General features: G+C 49.6%; 1 protein-coding gene across 8 annotated transcripts in view; it reads right to left on the bottom strand.

Annotated features, from left to right (window-relative positions):
• Positions 1-15,783, bottom strand: part of dnc (phosphodiesterase dunce) — a 302,091-nt gene that overhangs the window by 135,246 nt on the left and 151,062 nt on the right. The window contains exon 1 of one of the 8 annotated variants that reach the window (XM_025308092.1): positions 1,224-1,408. The exons of the other annotated variants lie outside the window; for them this stretch is intronic. The gene's annotated coding sequence lies outside the window, so the exon portion shown is untranslated. Of the gene's footprint in view, positions 1-1,223; positions 1,409-15,783 lie in introns of those variants that run through there. 8 annotated transcript variants of the gene reach the window in all.

The following is a 15,783-nucleotide window of genomic DNA, read 5'->3' as shown; positions in this document are numbered from 1 at the left end:
CTAATGGCGATCGTTCCGCGCCTGTTCCACGCTGAATGCGTCGCACGGAAGCGGAAATGGTGTGCGCTGCCCGGTCGCCGAGCGATCGCCAAGAGGAGCTCGACCGTGGAGGACCGGGACTATCGATCACGCGTGTGTCTCCTTCCCCGTGTGAGGTCGTGAAAAGCGCCACCTTGACGAATATCGAATTCGTTCATGAAACTTTACGCCTTTTTACGAGTTCACGAGCGCGGGGGAGGGATACGCGCGAGAGGGATCCCGCCGGCGAATTCGATATTCGTCAACGGGGCGCTCTTCGCGAGTTCAGAGGCAGGAAACAAGATGCACGATCGATACTCTGAAGTCGACGAGAGCGCGGAGACGAGAACCAGCTGGCTGCGAGCGAGCGAGCGAGCGAGCGAGCGAGAGAGAGAGAGAGAGAGAGGGAGAGCACGCGTGCGTCAGCGACGCGTATCGGCGCTGATTACTCGCCTCGTCGTCCGGTCAATGAAATAAGCGCCCCGCTGGCGATACTGGATTTTCAAGTGGGCCTAACGACCGGTTGATAAAATGACGACGCACCCCGCTGTCGGCCGGACCCGCTGGCGCGTGTTCCTCGAGACCCGTCCCGACGAATTAACCCCGCGGAGTGATAACGCGCGCGGCGCGTCGAACGCCCGGTTCAGGCTATTCTTCTGATCGATCTTAAATCGATCGGCAAATCCAGGCGCCCAGGGGGGCAGGGGGAAGAAGAGGGCGACCGCTTAATGAATATTAAACAGAGCGCTGCTCTCGTTTTTCAGTAATTATTTTTAGATTCCTGGAAAAGCCGCCGCAGGCGGTCACCGCTTATCGCCTAGATAAGGAGCGACGTATGTTAATGAGGAGACGCGAGGCGTTGCGCGGACTTTTTACGGCCGCATAAGTAGGGAGATAGGGAAAGAGAGATAGCTAGAACGGACAGAGAGAGAGAGAGAGAGAGAGAGAGAGAGAGAGAGAGAGAGAGAGAGAGGCGAGAAGTACCGCGCAGAAAATGTAGCGTAGCGCGTATCGGGAAACGCGCGGAGACGGCGAAACTGGGAAGCTCGTTACCGATAGCTATAGAGCCGCTTCAATTATTTACGCGGTCGCATGTACACACATGCACAATGTAGCGTAGCGAGGGATTGAATTCGATCTTCCCCGGCGGAATATCACCGCCCCGCCAGCCCGGCAACGCTCCCGGACGGCGCGGGGTATTTTACCGCTTGGTAATTCGCGGCGCTGAGAAAACGTCGTGTCCCGTGCGTTTGTCCCTCGCGGACTGCCCTCGATCGGCCTCCTCCGTCGCTGAGACGACGACACAGTCCGCAGCTCCGATTACGACGATGACGACGACGCTGACGCTGCGCGCTCGTGGAGCTTCCACTTGCCGGGCGAAAAGCGGTCGCGCGCGCGCGCGCGCGTTTCCGCCGCCGCCGCCGACTCGACTCTCGACGACGCGTTCACCGCACAGCCGCCATATCCCCGGCCAGCGGCTGGCCGCGTGTCGATGTTCCACGGCGAACTGTCCGCGCGAGAGAGGCGCGCTCGAGGTGCACACGGCTTCGCGAACGGGCACGCGCTCTGACCCGAGCAGCGCGCGACGTGGCGGATCCGATCTCCGCTCCGCGGCCGCGGCCCGAAACCGCACGTAGCCGCACTCGGAACAATCGATAGACAGTCGCGTGCGTGCGTGCGTGCGTGCGTGCGTGCGTGCGTGCGAGGAGCGGCAGCACGAGGCGCGTCGCGGAGACTGGCGATGATTCCCTGGCCCCGGCAAGGACGTGCTCGTCGTGCCGCGTCGCCGGCGAGCCACTGCGCGGCCGATCGGCGGAAACGCGGCGGACGTGCAATTCACGGCCGAACACGCGCGCGCGCGGCTAATTAGCACGCTCGCGCACACAGGCTGCGACGACGACGACGACGACGCGAGGAGGACTTTAGCGCGGAGAGAGAACTCGGCGGGAGAGGCGGAAAAACGGCGAAAGAACTCGTCCGCGAAACCGCCGCGCGCGTCCACGTGAGTCGACGCCAACTAAAGCTGGCGGGCTGCGCGGCGCGCGTCACGCGATGCACCGGCGCGGCGCGTGAGAGTCGCGACGCGCCAAGCCGCGTCATCGGCTGCGTGTGCGTGTGTGTGTATGTGTGCGGGGGAAAAGAATTCTACCGCCGAGGAAAGCGGCTTTGCGCGCGCGATTTGCTCTCTTCCGTTTTCGCGCGATAACGCTTATCTTCGACGCGGAATATTCTCTCTCTCGACGATAATCTTGAGATGCACTCGACGCGGATCTTAGAGAAGCTTATTATCGTTACTCAGGAGAGCAGGAATATTGTCTGTACAGGCCGTTCCAAGTTGCAATGGCTAAGTGGAGAGGATTTATGGAAAAGAAAAGTTGCAACAAGGGAATGAGAGGAAAAAATCCGAAACTGCAAATATTTCCTCTCTCGTAAACGCGTTCGTTGTCTCGTCGTGACCGCGGAATTGCTGATGCAACAGCAAATTGATACACGTAATTCGAAGAATAAACGTCGCTCTCGCTGAGATTCGCGAAGCGCAATCAATGGGAAATTCGTAGGTAGAAACGAGTTTCATCTTTCCGCGATGCCAATCAACGGCTGACGTCTTCAAGTGGAACATTAATAAGATTATAACGATAGCGAGATCGCGTTAATAATAAAAACAGGTTTTCTTCACCCGCGGTGAACGTTTCAATTCTTTGTGTTGTAACTTTTCAATGAAGCTTCCACGAACGTGTGTGTGTGTGTGTGTGTGTGTGTGTGTATACGTAACCGTTTCTCCTCTTCTTTTTACCCATAGAACACGCTGGCGCAGTTTAATGCGACAATGAGTCGAAGCTGCTCGTCGAAGGGGACAGGATTTCTTCCCTTCTAGGATGGATTTTGCTTCGCAAACGACGGAAACTCCATTTCCTCCGGGCGAAATACCTCTGGCTCGTTCATTGTCGCGTTAAACCGACCAGACCTTTTCGCTGGAAAGCGAACCGAATTCTCCCTTCCATTTTACGTCCACGTTTTAATTCAATATTCTCAACTGAAGCTCCAGACTCGCTGGGATTCCAAATATCGAGCGAATGCGACATTTATCACGAGCTTATATATGATAGATTTATAAATAATATAAACTTGCAAAAAACACTTTGAGCAAGAGTGATGTTCACTCGAATGCACGTATCCTTCTGCACGCGCGCGCGCGCGCGCGCGCACGCGTTCTACGTACGTTCGAAGAACGTTACCGCCGTGCGTGCGTGCGGACCGTCGCACACGTATTCAAACGCGAGAAAAACCGACGGCTGAATTAATCTCCTCCCCGCTCTCGCCGCGTTTATCCCCACCATGTGTCGCGTGCGTGACGCGGACCTCGCCGCGGTGAAAACAATCGGTGGCTGCGGCGGCCGCAACGCGGTAACGAAGGCGAGCGCGCGCTTCTCTCTCCCTCTCTCCCTCCCTTCTCACGTTGGCACCGGCTGCTTGACACTTGATCGAATAATGACACAGCTACAGTTTCCTAACTCGACGGGTTCCGATAGCGTCAACATCGGCGCAAGGTCGATGCAGCGGTCGCGGCTCGGACTGCCATGGCGTAATGGTTGGCTCCGGTTGTTCTCGCGGTGCGAGACAGAGAGACAGAGAGAGAGAGAGAGAGAGAGAGAGAGAGAGACGCGGCTCGTCGATCGCTCTGAATCGGAGGTGTTTGACGATTCCATCAAAACTCTCGACGAGACGCTCGTCGCGCACAATCGAGCGCGGCGGTTCCGCGCGCGTTCGACGTCCGGCAGTCGCCGCTTCGCTTCGCTTTCATCCGCCGTAATCTCAAGTGGTTAATCGTCAATGGCGGCTTCGCGCTCGACGACGACTTCGCTGGCTTCGCTATATGAGTCGAAACGCATTGAAAAAGCCGACCTTGCCCTGTGACAGAGCACGGCGATGAACTTATCGGAATGGCGGCGGTCATTGTAACGCGGCCACTGTAATACAAATACGTAATTCCGCTTTGTCAGTCGACAATCGCCTTATCTAGGCAGGTCAGCTGGTGCGCCCTTTCCAGCGCTAACTGATTCAAAACTCCGCCGCACGGCGTGCACGCGGCAGATTGAGAAAGAGGGAAGCGAGAGCGAGAGAGAGAGAGAGAGAGAGAGAGAGAGAGAGAGAGAGAGAGAAAGGAGAAAGCTATGTGCCATTGTCGAGCGGCGCGGAATATTTCGCGGGAAAAGAGAAAAAAGTCGACAAGAGCTTCCTCCGCCCTGCCGAGGGTGCGAAGGGTGCAAATCAATCTCGCCCGTCGATACCACCCCCGGGCGATCGCCTCGGTTACGTCAATGTTCGCGATTCGCGGGAGCCGACTTCTCTCCGTGTCGATCGCTTTTCCATGTCGTCTTCAAGGTTACGCGATGCGCCCTTTCTTCGTGAGGGCGGGGGAGGGGGGGCGTGTACGACCAGCACGGAGACGAAATAGAAGCACGACGCGACCCGAGCCGCGGCCTGCCGAAACTCAGGCTCATCCTCGGCGGTAGGCAACGGGAAGGACGAGGATCGATTGTCTCGCGAGGGTGTTAAAGGTGATCGGAGTCGGCACGAGCGTAATCCTGCGTTCCGATTCTAGTTCCTTCGGCTGAGATTAGTCGGAAGGTGGAATTCTCTCATTTGTGGTGATTATATGTCTCGAAATTTTCCTTCGAAATTTTCAATTCCACTCGACACGCTCGTTACTGACTAAAATGCCGCCAGTACGTTCCGTCGAAATAAATATGAAAAAAATGTTACATATGTCAGAAGCTTCATTGAAAAGTTGCAACAAAGAAATGAAGAGAAGGACCGGTTTTTTGGCCTCCAAGATCGCCAGACTCACTCGATTTTTATCATAATAATGAACGTTGAAAGAAATGCAACAAGAGTACACGTCAATTGGGAGAATCGATGTTGCATTTGCTGAGACGAAACGGGATTAGATGTAAAATTCACAGAGTAATTAACGCCAATTATATATTGACGAAAGTGGCCGACATTTTGAATATTAATAAAGCTGTAATAATAACGAAATCATTAATCATGAGAACAGACTTCCTCCATTTGCGATACATTTCATTTCGTCATAATCTTTCAATAAAGCTTTCACGAATATAAATATACAGGGTGTACATCGAAAGTACTGGGGTGGCGAAATATCTCGAAAATTTCGAAGCATTTTGGAAGGAAATGTTTTAGACAAAAGTCGCATGGTTTCAAGAGGGACATGAGACAACTATATCATTTTATTTACAGATGGCGCCACTTTCTAATCGAGACACTTACTAATCATTACTTCTCTTAAATGGAAACCCGATTAATTTTAACAACTTTTCTGAAACAATTTTTTATTTGCTTGATATTTTTTGAGAAATATTTAAGGGAAACTTGGTAACTTTTTCAATATTTAACTTACGATATCTCGCTAACTATTTGTCGGAAGAAAAAATAGTACTGGACTGTTTTACTCTACTTGGTCTCAGGGATATATCGTATCCCAAAAAATTGGGAACTTTTGTCTGAAATATTTTCTTTTAACGCTTAATTTTCCAGATATTTCGCCGTCCCGGTATTTTTATACACTCTGTATAACGTTTTTCTTTTACTTTTTTCCATAGAATATATCAGTAGTAGTTTAGCCGTTAACACCTGGAACACTCTGTATGTATGCAACGACAATAATTCTTCTCTCCGTGTGTGCAGAAACAAACCGAATCAGTTTTCACATAATCACGTAGAAACAAAAGCGACGTGGTCTGCGGGGAGAGCGGTAAAACGAACGTATCCAAGTAGATACACGCAGCGTCCTTTCAGCCAGCCAGCCAGTCAGCTACGTAACTGGACGGCCGCAGTCAAGTGGTTGTCAAAAAGGTTCTCTCGGTGGGACAAATTAATCTGGACCGCGTAATTGTTAAACGATTCTAATAATTTTTCTTTTAATTTGCTCGTTATGAATTGCTCTACAACTTTGTCGATTCGCTTTTTTAAAGTAGAGCTTCAAATCCAAATGGCGAACTGAAAATGGTTATCAAAATATAGAAACTATAAGATATTAGATATTCTTGCATTCTTGCATCTTGCAAAAAATATATATATGTGTTTCAGGAGTTCTTAATTACATATCTGACGTCAGAATTTTAATTTCTTGCCACTTAAGAGGATCTGAAACAACGATCCGAAATGTTTTACAGCTTTCTTATAACTTCATATTAACAGTTCAGCATTTAGATAACGTCTTTGTTCACACATTAGTACATGTTGCTCGCAAAAATATGTAAATTTCAAAATTCAGCTTGAAATTTACATATTTTGACAAACAATATATACTAATATGTGAGCAAAAATGTGATCTGAATGCACTGATAGTATAAAGATATCAGAAAATCTTAAAACATTCCAAATCCTCTCAAGTGGCAGGAAATTAAAATGTGTGTATGTGTGTGTGTCGCACAGGCAGAGATAAGGACCCCGTGGTTCGTCACTCCCACAGTATTTAGAGACTCCAAACCCTCTCTGCTCTTTGTGTGTGTGTGTGTGTGTGTGTAATTTAATGTAGCACATTCGTACGGTCTTTCAACATTTCTTCAGCCTCTGAATGAAAAGAACCTTTATGAATCTTCCTTACAACTTGTCGAAGGTTATATAGGGATTCGACGAAAAAAATCAGGAATATAATATATCTTCGTTTGTATCGGTTCTTGAAGATTTTCTGTTGACTTGTACGGTACAATTTAAAATCTTTATTCCGTGCCTCCTCCTGGGCTTCTTCAGATAATTTCTTATAATTTCTATATTTTAATAACCATTTTGAGTCCGCCATTTTGATTTGAAGCTCTACTTTAAAAAAGTGAATCGACGAAGTTGCAGGGCAATTCATAACGAGCATAAATTAAGAAAAAAATTCTTAGAATCGGTTAACAATTACGCGGTCCAGACTAATTCGTCCACCGAGAGAGCTTTTTTGACCATCGTGGGCCGGCCGGCCGCGGCTCGGTAGTAGTAACAGACAGCTCGCTACGGCACTGCGGCTGACTCGTGACCCGTCGCTTTCACTTGAAAATGCGCGGACAGTGTTGAGCATCAATCGACTGCGCTTGCGATTGGCAAGCGAAATGATGAGAATTAACATGAGCCCTGATTAAGCACAACGTTCGTTATTAGATCGACCGCGTTGATTTGATTCTATACTGACCGACGATGAGTTCCATCGATCGCACGGAGAAAAAAGTTCGGTTGAGTCAACGCGACGATGAGCGACGACGAGCGTGTTCTGAAGACCGAAACCTCCGGCCGAATCTCAGCCGAATTTGGCTCATAGGCATCGACAATTCTGTTCTCGTCAACCGAAACGCGTGGAGCATCGATCCGGCCAATTTCCCTTCCGCGCGCTTCATAATTACATGCATGATTAATCTTGATTGCTCATTTGCCGACTATTTCAGCCAACTAAAGCTTTTCTCGATCGACTAGGGTTCCCGTTTCCTCCGCTGCGACCATCTTGTATTATGACGTCAAACGCAAAGAACACTCTACACTCTGAAATTGCCGCGGAACGTTGAAGACGCGCGTCCGGTGCGCTCGCACCGACGGCAGTCAAGTCTCTCGACACGATCCATCCGCGAGAAACGCGCATTCCCTCTCACCGCAGAGAATTGTTACTACTTAGAGTCAATTCTGTAAAATTGAGTCGTTGGTTCGTACAAACGGCCTCTCTCTCTCTCTCTCTCTCTCTCTCTCTCGCGCGCGCGCGCGCGCGCGCGAGCACTCAACGCGACTCACGGGACCCGCGCTCGTAGAGACGCGTCGTCGCATGCGAATCACGCACACGTGCCGGGACGCACGTTCGAGCCACGTCGAATAACTCGTAAATAGCGCGGCGCGGCCGCGGGATTGATGACAAACCATAAAGCGCGACGCCCATGCGAATTTATCGCCCGCTCGACGCTCGCGCGGTTACGCGCTAAATTTACCGCGATGAGTAAACGCGCTAACGTCTAGGCGACGCTTTTAGAGCGTCTTCGCGCGAAACGCGCGGATTACTTTGGCACTCGCGCGAATCGCGCGAACTTGCGGAACTTGCGGCACATACACACGCACACACAGCGTAAACAGCCTTTGACCGACCGCACACGATTGATTGTTCACCCTTTGGGGGACGCGCGAACACTCGACTACGACTGGCCGACTTGCTTGTTGCCCGGCAAAGATAATCGTATTGAATTATATTTATTATTATATTGAAATAAGAGGAAAACAGTTGGAATAATGTCTAATAATAATCCTCTTAAGAAAAGATTAAGTAATCTGTGTATAAGAGGAAATTTATATTAAAATCGACAAGTTTTGTATTATATATATATATAAAACATATAATTTCCCTAAACTTTAAGAACAATGTGTTTATAATATTTTCCTCTTAATCTTAGAGGAATCCTCTTGAAGCCATATATATATAAGAGTAAAATCCCCTAAAATTTAGATGATTCTTGCTCTGAAATGACGTTTGTTCTGAAATTACTTTTGCTTTTGGGTGAATCGACGAGAAATCTGGATAATTCAAGCCGAATTCTGATATAACTTGAAGCTTGTTCTTCTGTTCGATCGATCGCACTCATTTCATCCGAAAATTATTCCGCTCAACCGAACATTTTACATTCCGCGTAATAATAAATAAGTAAAAACATGATAATAATGTATAATCATATATGACATATATAATAATATATAATTATACAATTATATATAACTTTCCTCCAAGCCTGGTGCTCGCGTTTCTCCGCGTCGAGCGAGCCGGTCAAGTCACTTCCGAAGACGCGAAGAAGACACACCAGAAGCGCGGCGTTCTCTCCCTCGGAGGTCGAGGGGAGGAAAAGATCAACCTCGCACGTCCGTGCACGTGCACCACGTGTGACCCGCGGTCTCTTTGCTTGTTCAACGAATCGCCGCCGCGGCCGCGCAAATAAACGTTCGTATTAGCGGTCGGCCGGCCGCCGCCTTTCGCTTTTTATATAATAACGCACGCCGGCGAGTCGCTTCACAGCTGGAAGGAGCCGGTTCCAACCGCACCTACATCCAGGTACGTGCCCGCCACGAGAAGATGGCCGCCTAGACGTCTAATTCGATTAGGATGTCCCGGAGGATCCCGACAAAGCAAACAGGAGAAACGCTCGCGCGCTCGCAAACACGCGAGAGCTCTCTCTCTCTCTCTCTCTCTCTCTCGTGGCGCTCGAGAGAGTCGATTCGCTCGAGCTTGTGTCAAGTTGCTGAATTCTGTCAGGAGTCAGAATTCTGTTCCGCTGCTGTTGCAAGTGTCCGAGGGGGGGGGGGGCTCTCCTTGCGAGTCCACAGGATCGACTTGTGCGTTTAGCCGAATTTCTCGCTAATTCACCGCTAATGTCGAGAATGCGGACGCGCGAAGAATGGCGGACGGAGCCGCAGCCAGACATAATACTCGCTAAACCGACTAACTGGAAGGACCAACTGGCTCATTTTCGGCGTCGCGTTCGCGCGGTATCGCGCGCCTTGCTACGCTTCGCCCTGGTCGCTGGTGTGTACGCATATTCACGCACGCATTCACCTTCGGAGCCCCGCACGGGGCTGGCTGGCTGTGTGCGAATTAGATTTCATCGGGCCGGACGGACGATAGTTTGGTAAACACGTGCGCACTCAGCGGCGACGTGCAGACTTTTATTGCCCTCCAAGTGGGCGGCCGCGGGGGCATTGCACGATACTCTCGCGGCCGAATTTTCCCAGGATCGTCGAACCAGCGCTATCGAACTCTCCCCGCGAGTCGTCCATCGACACACGCGACCTCTTGAGAAGCGCCGATGTGTGTGTGTGTGTGTGTGTGTGTGTGAGGGAATGATTGCTCTTGGGTGTAACGACGTGGTGATATAAAAGCGCCAAGAGAGCGGATGTACGTTCCCCGCGGCCATTATTCGGACGTTATATCGATAATGTCGACGCGCACAGCGGCGAATTGAACGACCACGAAGACGCGATTTCCCTGGCGAAGTCGCGGCGAAGCGCGCCGAAACGTCGCTCGTTAGGGACGTTTGTTTGAGGAGGCGCGCAAGTAGGCGGAATTGGATCGAATCCAGAGTCGTAGAAATTGCGTACTCGCGCGATCGGCCGTCTGTCAGGCCGCGCCAGATGTTACTAATGGTGTGGACTTAAGTGCTGATATCCTGTTATGCAAAAGATGCGAGCGGCGTTGCGCGCCAGCGGGAGCGGAATGAAAAACAGCCGCTGCGCGCGCGCGCGCGCGCGCTTCTTCGCGCGCTTACTTACGTAAACTGCTCGAGCTACGCGAACACGACCTTGCGCGAAGCGCGATTGCGAGCGGATTGGCCGCCGTCTGGTCGACACTTACCTGAAACAGAAAGAGAGAAACGATCATTCGATAAGAGTGCATTGTGCGATCTCTCGGACTTTTCACGCGCGACTGCGCCTCCTTCCGTTCGCGAACTCGATCGGAGGGAACAGCGCGCCGCGCTTCTTAGAGTACACATTTTTTTCTTATATTAATTCTCGTGTTACTTTAGTTTTTCAGTTTCTCGTCTTTCGACGGATGTGACAAACATCAGTAGCAGACGAGTAAATTTATTTAATAATAGGTAAATAATAAATTTTGTTCGAGGGGTAATAAACGGTTCGACAGCAAATTTTTAGTTTCTAGTTCATGTTCGATAACAAACTTCAGTGTCGGGCCTGAGACATGCAAATGGCATATGCAAACGGGAGGATAATAAATTAAGGCAATAAATCAATTGTACAGTCTCGCTGTAAATTTTCACTGTAACATTTTGTCTCCGCGAGTGCGTGCAGAACGACGACGAGGAACAACGATCCGAGAGAAAATGCGACGGTTTCTCGTCGCGGCGAAGGTGATCGACTCCGAGAGAAGTTTACGCGCGCGTTTAATATGCGTCTTAGACTTATTAATCGTCCAGTTGTTTCATCCTTACTCTACGCCACATCGCTTATCAGCTGCGCACCAAGTGACCGTCAGACGACGAAGTGCCGTGGTCGCCCCCCCTTCGTTAGATAAGCTCCACGTCACAGATTATTATTGGATTATCCGTTCCATCGTGGGGCAACGATACCCCGGGCGAAGTATTTAAAATCACTCAGAGCAGGTCGATGACCTGCTTCTCTACGTCACGCGACACGAGCGTGAAAATGCCGATATCGCATCACGTGGCGCGAGGAAAAAATAATTGAACGGCGACGCAATCAAATCAAATCTCAATGGCCAAATTTTTTCACGATGTTTCGTTACAAATCTTACCTGCGTTATTATAATCCTAATAATTCTGTGAATTGGATTAAAATTCCAATTTAATTATTATTATTATTATTATTATTATTATTATTAAATAAGACGATTCTTTTTCGATCATGTTAACAGAGTTACGTCATCTGTTATCACTGAATTTTCATGCGACCTCCATTCGGTTACACCATCGGAAAAAACCAACAACTTTTTTAAAAGACGAAGTCAACTTAGCGCCCCAAATGTGTGGAAACCTCTCGAGAAAATTTATATTTTTAATTTATGTTTTATCGAATCGTTAATTTATTTTGTTTCATAAAGTGCTTACTTGCTGACTAACCGCGAGATTTTCATTTTAAAAAAGCTTTTTCATAAATCGAAACCAATTTTGCAACTCCAACAAATCTGACATATTGATGAATAAACTAAAATCTTTCCACGGGTTAGAAAAATGAAATCCAATCCAAGCCCCAAATGTGAAAACCTTCCGAGAAAATTCTACTTTTAATTTATGTTCCATTGAGTCATCAATTTATTTTGTCTCATAAAGTGCTCAATTCTTGCTAAGTCTTGCTAAGTGCGAGATCTTCATTTTAATATATGAACAAAAATACAAGAGTAATCAGGAAACTTTTTTATCTCCTATCGTTTTTAAACAATACATTCTAAAGATCAAGCTACAAAGCGGAGCGGATTTCCAACGTCCCTCGAACCGGGCGGCCGTCAGCTGACGCGAATAACGCGAGAGCAGCTTTCGTAACTTTCACGCAGAGAAGAAAAATCACAAGAAAGGAAGACATCACGAGCCGAGCTTGCCGGCACATAAACGGCATTTAATTCTCGCATTACACGGATTATTCGCGACAACGCGGCTCGAATCGTCTCGTCGGCGCGTGTCGGGCTGAAAGACGGGGAGGGGGTCTTTGAATCTCTATCGTTGCACCTCCCCGGAGTACCTTGTCCAAATATTACCGGGGCACGTGGCTTTAACCTTGACGTCACGCGCGGCTGTGATAAAAGCGGCGGCGGTAGCTTTGTGGCTCGCGTTCGATCTCGCGGGGTTATCAGGGCTATCGGAAACTTGGGGACAACACGTGGAATCCCAGAGGCACGGAGAAAATCAATGCGTGCGCGCGCGCGCGCACGTATACACGAGCGATATCCGGCCAACACGCTAAATCCGCTCCGCGCGAGCGGGACTTGCCGCCGCTGCAGGCAGAAGTAGAAGGTGACACACTGCGCGCGCGTCTCTAGCGCGCGTTCTACATATACATGACTTTATTATTCACGACTCCGTTCGCAAAGTTGCGAAGCAAGTCGGACTGTTCGACGTCGGCGAAGAGCAAGCGGGGAACGGGGCGGCGCGAGAGGTGAGCGACGCGCGCCGGGCTTTGTTGCACCGCCGCGACTACGACGAAAACCCGGAAGATTCCTCTTCCGGGTGCAAACACGAAGAATTCGCCGACGGAGAAGCGTCCCTGAGTCGTAAAGCCACTTTCCGGGATTCGGCCGACGTACGGTAACTTTCGATGGCCGATGACGATCGGACGTCGATGTTTCTCATCTGGACATCGCAAACCACTGCGAATTAGTCCAAGGACGAGACGACGTTTCCCACGGCCAAGGACGGAAAGTGCTGAAGACTCTGAGGTGCGCCCGTCGCGAACGCGTCTTTCCCGTTGTGGAAAGGAAGCTCCCGCGACCTTCCGCTCTACGCTCTACGCAGATCGTTGTTGGCGAGGGACGAAGAGGCGGGGTAATCGTGAGGACGATCGTCCTCTTCGCTCTACGTTTGCACAGGACAACGACGTGGTCGACGGGTCGCGGCGTGCTAATTAACGCAGCGTCAGCCGCGGGTAACTCGGCGCACCGCGAGCGGGAGAGACTGCTCTCTCCCTCTCTCTCTCTCTCTCTCTCTCTCTCTTCGCTCTACTCCGCGGGTACTCGAGCCGCGCGGACTTTTGAACACCGGAGTGATAACAGCGAGAACAGGAACGCCGGTGGCCACCGATAAGGCAGGTCGCTGCCGGAGCCGGATACTGATCGACCAGTTTCACTTGCCATGCCGCGTGCGTTCCCGTTCTACTGCCGGCCGCCTGACGGCGGTCGAGTGGTCGTCTCGCATCACTCGCGCGTAGGGATGGGCTTCGTCAAAAAAAAGAGCATCGTCTTCGATTTAATCGATTATCAAAAAAAAAAAATCGTTTTTGCATAATCGATATTTTCTTAAAAATATCGATAATAATCGATGCTCTTTCCCAGTTTATTTTACATTAATGTGAAGAGAGTTATATGTTGCAACCATTAATTAAATTAACATATTATTAAAATCTTAAAGACCTTTTTACAATGGCTGCAGGCATAAGCTTATACAAGAATAAAGCTATAAGCGCAAGCTACAAGAAATAAACCAATTAACGTCGGTTATTCTTAATAATAGTCGACTGTTGTTGGGTTATTTTTTTACTGTTTACTGTTACAGCTTTATTTTTGCAGCTATTGTGGACGGGCCTTGATAGTAGTAAACAAATCCCCCAGTGATAAAGATTTAGCAACAAATCTAGTAATATAATCGACGAAAGAAATAATCGAACTAGGGAATAATCGGCCCCAAAAATATCGGTCTTTCGATCGATTTTTCAAGGAAACAGGAATCGATGCTTGTTTCATCGATCGATATTTGCCCATCACTACTCGCGTGCAAGGTCTCGTCTCGTCTGCTCGGTAAGCTCGACGCGGTGGCTCCGCGGACGGTATTCGTGCAGCCGGATCTTTCACTCGGGGTCATCCGCGGTTCATCTCGAAGTAATTTTTTGTGCGACCCTGCAAACGCCTCCGTCTCGCTCAACGGCAGAATTCTCCCGCTGAGAAAGAGATTTTCTCATTGAGGTAGACGGATACGTCCCGAGACTCTCGCGGAAGGTTACGGGCAAGAGAGAGAGAGAGAGAGAGAATTTTCTGAAGATAAACTTGAGAGAATCTCAAATATTCGTTTCCGGCACAGAACGAAAAGTGCAGTAAGTTTAATACGACAGTCACAACGTAAAAAATAAGATAAATTGAAAGTACTTGAAGAGACAGACGGATAAACGAATAAATGAAAAAGGAAAGAAGAGAGAAATAATCGGGAGGCGGAGAGAAAGGAGACCGAAGACATACAGCGAGCGGGAAAGCAAGCGAAGAAAGGAGATAAAATGCGACAACAAGATAACAAAGTGAATAAAGCTGCAAGTCCAGGAGCTGAGGAATCAAGAGAATAAGCGAAAGCAAGCAATTAGCATGTGCGATGAATGTGCGATAAAAATGCTAACAAATAAGTACTACTTGATGAGAGAAAACGCAAATGAATGATGTCAATCGCTTTTATGCGAGAACTTTAAGACGTAAGAACGCCTGCGTTTCTCCGACGAGCTTCCGCCGGGACGGATTTTAGGAGATTCATATCGCTCGCAACACACGTATTGCAAACGGCAAGTTCTCAATCTCGCCGAACGGCACGAACGGCACGAACGGACGAATGAACGGACGGACGTAGAAGAAAAGAGAGTTTCGATGAATGTGTTCTCGCGCGGAGAAACCGCCCCTCGACTAAACAATGGACCAGCGCCAACTACGAGCGAATAGGGTGCCGGGGGGTTGCCTCGAGGATTCTCCCGGGCATGTATCCCGGAGATGAAGAAACTAGTTCTCCGCGAGGGGCGAGGGGCGGCTCCGGAGGATTTAATTACCGATCGTTGAAGCGTCGACTAGCGTTGCCGCGTCGCCTGCAAATTGCTCCTGAGGCTCGACGAGCGGTGTGCAGGAGTACGCCCGATAATTGGATAGCTTTTCTGCGCGTCGCAAAAATCGCGGAGCGAACGAGCCGCTCGCGGAACAAAGCAAATGAAGGTATCAAGCGGAGTCCCTCTGCTTATTAACGTTTCGTTCTCGCTGGGAAAATCGATCCGCGATTTTCGAGCGGGAATTTGCACGCCTGTGAGCCGACGAGTTCGTCGCTTGCTCAATCCTTTCAGAGCTGAAACGAGACGAGCGCGAATGCAAACGCGTTTGTCGTCGATTCGCCAACTTAAGCGACGCTTAAGCGGTGATGACGACGTCAAGCGGACGAGCGGCGGTAACGATTGAACCGGCGGTGCATTTAAATTCGGCTCTGCCCCCGGCGCGGATTAAAATTTTACAAATCGCTCGCTCGGGATACGGCTGCGCGGCTCTTTGTATAATTAATGTAACTCGTTAGGGAAACCGCGAAACGAAGAACGCGCTTGATCGATGTGGCGAGCGTAGCCAGAGACTTGCTACATCGAGATGTCGCAGACTTGCGCGCGCGCGCGCGCGCGCGTCGCAAGTGGAGGAGAGTGACGCGCAAACGCGACGACGAACGCGCGAGTTCCGGTACGGCTCGTGGGTGTTTTGCGCGCGCAAACTTTCACTTCCGCCCGAAGTTTTCCGGTCGAAGCGGCGTAAATGATTTCTTAGCGACGATT

Source organism: Harpegnathos saltator, unplaced genomic scaffold (genome assembly GCF_003227715.2).
Source record: "Harpegnathos saltator strain DR-91 unplaced genomic scaffold, Hsal_v8.6 scaffold139, whole genome shotgun sequence".
Taxonomy (NCBI): Eukaryota; Metazoa; Arthropoda; class Insecta; order Hymenoptera; family Formicidae; genus Harpegnathos; species Harpegnathos saltator.
The sequence above is the reverse complement of the archived record's forward strand: the minus strand, read 5'-3'. Positions and strand labels throughout refer to the sequence as shown.